General features: G+C 34.2%; 1 non-coding gene across 1 annotated transcript; it reads left to right on the plus strand.

Annotated features, from left to right (window-relative positions):
• TRNAY-GUA (transfer RNA tyrosine (anticodon GUA)) lies at positions 1 to 91 on the plus strand. Its single transcript is given in 2 exon segments — positions 1 to 37; positions 56 to 91. It is a non-coding gene; the product is annotated as a tRNA-Tyr (tRNA).
• Positions 92 to 4,501: the final 4,410 nt, after the last annotated feature.

Below are 4,501 nucleotides of genomic sequence, written 5' to 3' on the forward strand. Positions count from 1 at the left end.
CCGACCTTAGCTCAGTTGGTAGAGCGGAGGACTGTAGTGGGCTTCGCTCAAGGCCATCCTTAGGTCGCTGGTTCGAATCCGGCAGGTCGGAGTTGGGTTTTCTTTTTCCCTTATTTTTAAATTTTCCTCTGTAAATGACAATAACATAATAAGTTTTTTTTTAAAAGAAATTGTAGATATTTAATTTTGGTTGTTAATAAATTATGTATCATCTTCTCAATATCAATAAAATAATCTTACAAGTAAAATTATGGAATGATTAAAGTTAGATAACATGTGGACTGTAGAAGACATACAATTCTTAACTTTTCAACTTCAATGTCAGAGTATAACAATAAGACTGGAAGCCCAAACATTTTTCAACTTCAGTGTAAGAATATAACAACAGGACTGGAAGCCCAAACATTTTTCAACTTCAGTGTACGAATATAACAATAAGACTGGAAGCCCAAATATTAATTAGCATAAAAGAATATAACAGTAAGTTTCCCTAATCTTAGCTTTTGATCATTGCATATTAATTCTTCGATTAGAATTTATTGGGCATCAAACTGAAAATTAGAACTTGTTAGGCACGTTACAGGCTAGGTTTCCTTAACATTGTTTAGTTTAGAATATGTCAAAATAGGGTCATGCCTTCTGATAGCTTGGAAGACACTTTGCAGGGAAGCAATACATGGTAAAATTTATGCGGATCCAGAAATTTTTTTGAGTGATGTTATAATTAAAATAATAATAATTAAAAATTATTATTATTTGAATTATATAAAAAAATTTTTATGTATTATTTAAATATTAGTATATAAATTACTTCTTGATAAATCTTTGACTTGGAGTCTTTGACTCCACTTCTTACAAAATCGTAAAAATATTAATAAATTCATTAACATCATTAACTACATAAAATTTTAATATAAATAGTATAATAAATGAAAATTATTAATACTTTAATAAATAAGTGATGTCACGTAATACTAGTTGTCTTAATATAGATCTGTCCTGGATAAAATGTCACAGATCGCAGTTCAGCACATTGGAGGTGATCCGAAAGTGTGCTGGAGTGTCGGTATATGGGGGACTATTGCTGGGAGAGAACCCCCACTGGATAGCAGAAGGCAAGTGTAGGGTGCCAGCAGGGGCGCACAGCACAGGCCCCTGGGCAAGCTAGCCCGCACAGAGCCAGGCAGACTGCACGCGGGTGGCTCAGACCTGTCAACCCACATAGCAGGGGTGCGCGGCACGCAAGCCCGCACACCATGGGCGGGCCGTACGCAGGCTAGGGGCACGCCAGCCTGCATAGTAGGGGTGCGTGGCAAGCAGACCAACATAACATGAGCGCGCGACACGCAGGCGCGTGGCACGCAAACTCGCACAGCACCTAGACAGACTGCCTGCGCGCAACCCATGCGCACCAGCTAGCCAGCACCCAGGCATGCAGCCTGTGCGGGCCCAAACCCACCAGGAGGCCAAAAATGATACCGACCCACCACACTAGCTCTTTTAATGGCTTGAGCTGCTGAAATTTTACCTTCTCTCTTAAATGTTTTAGAGGGAAATATTTTGGAGGGAACTCTTTTGGAGAGAAATTGGCTATAAATAAGCCCTTGTAGACTGTGTAATTCATTCATTCAATACAATCTCAGCTTTTCTTTTTCCAACGCTCTCCTCTCTTTTCTCTCTTTCTTTTTTATGCAAGTGTGCTTGCTCGCTAGAAGCCTACTGTGTGTATGTGCGTGTGCCGGCTGATCAAAAAATAGTGTGTTGCGTGTGGATGTGCTGAGTACTTACTGGGAGGGTGCTGAACACCAAAGCTGACTTGAGTTTCAATACCGGGATAAGGATTGAATCCAAGACTGCATGGTGGGTGGTCTTAAGAAGCGCCCCGTGACAAAAACCCCACGGTTTTGTGCAACAAAGGCAAGCGATAGAAGCTGCAGTTTCTCATCAAATAGAATACTTACTAGCTTCTCCTTTCTGACCCTATTTAACAAATCCTTACAGCCCAGTACTCTCCCCTTGTGGAACTTTATCTGAACAAGTCAGATTCTTCAATAGCAATAAAACGAGAGGAGGAAAAAGCTGAAAAGGTTGTTCGTATTGGGGGCAGGGTAGGAGGGAAGGGTGGGAGGTGAAGAAGGTTAAATGATTAGGTCGAAAGCAGACATCTACCAATGTTAAATGCAAAGCTTTTTCCAAAAGGAAAATTATCTTACGTGAACAGTCATTCTTATATTTGGTATCAGGTTCTTATATCAGGTTCTTTTCCTTTGCTTCTTCTTCTTCTTCTCACCACCCCTAAAAACCCTAGCGCTCACCTTGAGCAAAGCCTCTTGCTCTCGGTCAAATCTAAGACAAAAAATGGGTTCTTCTCTCTTCTTATATTCTTTAGTTTCAATTTTCATTTTAATGGCTAGTTTTGAAAGAATCTAAGCTCAAGCATTCACCGTAGAGTTTTTCTCACCGTAATAATTACTTGATCCTGTTTCCGTGTAAGCAGCAATGAAAGCATGCAAGTGAAAAGGTCAAAGAGGTGACAATTAATGGAAGCAGCAGCACAATTAGATCACATGGGGACAATGAATTTCTAACAGCACTTTGGCTGGCTGCCATGCGTGACATTGATGACATGTGCGGCCTGTATTGTTTGCTTTCTTCAAATGTTGTGCTTTGTTGATACATACATGTTTTGGTATGGGGTCTTTTTTGTTTTGTTCTAGGATGTGGCAAGTGGCTGAGTAATGTATTTGTGAGAGAGGTTGTACAGCTTAGAGCTTTTATACAGGTGGCTGTTTTTGGATGCAGGGTAGATGGTACTTTTGTACAGATGGTTGTTTTGGGATACAGGGTACATGGTGATTTGGTTAATATGCCTGCCTTTTGTTCTCAGGCATAGAGAACGGATCACTGGTTCCGAGCTGATGTACTTTTCAAAGGAATTTCCATTCTCTTGTTGAATGAAATTACAAACTTTCCAAAAAAAGAAAAAAAGAACTCTTAGGATAATTTTTTTAAATAGTTCTAATGTTCTTCTAGGTATTATTATAAAAATAAGAAATTTTTTTAATAGTTCTAGACATTTCTATGAAGAAATAGGAAATTAGTAATTTCATGCATTTCAAAATTTAACTAATTAATATTTAAATATTATATTATTTTACCATGTTATTATTTAGGTGGTGTTTGGTATTTTAGTGGAAATGCAATTATTGTAATGTAATTGTTGAGTATGTGACTGCTGAAAATGTTATTTTTAAGAACATAATATTATAATGTTTAATATATATAAAAAAAAGTGATCATTGTAAGAAATATGATTGTTGAGAAGATTATATTACAGTATTTAGTTTGAAAGTACATTATGTATGAAATTATAAAATTGAATAATCTTATATTCTTTTAATGTAAACTTTTAAGTTTTCAAATTTTATTTTTTAAAATAATAAATAATAACATCACAAAACTAATAAAATATTTAAATATTATAATATGTAAAATTATTAAATAAATATTAAAAAATAATATTTTTTTGGTAATAATATCTAAAATTATCACACTAAAAATAAAAAACATCATTCAAAAAAACTTTGCTTTTTGAAACTTTGTAAGTGAAGCTGATTAACTTGAACTTGATGTTACTGAATTTTTTTTTTTTGACAAAAACGAAATCACTTGTGGTGGCCGACTGATGGACAAGAAACAAGAAAATTGCTTGTCTGGTGGCATGCTGGTGGGTCCTGTTATTGAAGCTCGAGAGGGGTATATTTGTCCAACCCCTTTCTCTTCACTCACCCTTTTCCATTGAAAAGTCACTTTCCCTCAGCTCCGAGTGGGAATCACATTCCCTCTTGGTCATTACTTTGGTGAAGTTACCTTCCCATCAAAGTACCATACCAGACCTGCTAAGGTCATTAATTCCCCTGAAAAGTGTTTACCTCCCTCAGGAGTAATTATTTTGAAGGATTTTGAATACGTCAAAATTTACATTAAAAAGGATGTAAATATATTAAATTTTATCTTTTTATGTATAAAAGTAGTTTTATAAATTAACACCATATTTTTAAAAAAGTATTTCTAAATCAAACATTATAATTTGATCTTCTTAAGATTTTAATCATTACTTTTTTATATAAAACAAAATTTGTAATATTATTTTTTCAATAATCATATTCTCAATAAGACATTAAATGCCATGTTATATTTATGACTTATTTTATTCTAACAAAATAGTTATTCCATTCTTCTTGTATTTCATCTCTTGAACCAAATAAATCTTGACTTAATAAAAAAAATTGTGGTTGAAAATTAGGCTTTATAATTGAAAAACTATGTTTATGACTTAAAAATGACACAATATTTAAAGGACTTTTTTAATTGAAAATTACAAAATTAATAACAAAAGCATCTCTGCTTTTAATTTTTTTTTTCATTGACAATAATATCACTACTAACATTTAATTATACAAATTTTATAAACTGACTTTTAATCAAAAATTTCATATTG

This window comes from Theobroma umbraticum, unplaced genomic scaffold, assembly GCF_002168275.2.
Source record: "Theobroma umbraticum cultivar Fairchild unplaced genomic scaffold, ASM216827v3 scaffold_81.0, whole genome shotgun sequence".
Classification (NCBI taxonomy): domain Eukaryota; kingdom Viridiplantae; phylum Streptophyta; class Magnoliopsida; order Malvales; family Malvaceae; genus Theobroma; species Theobroma umbraticum.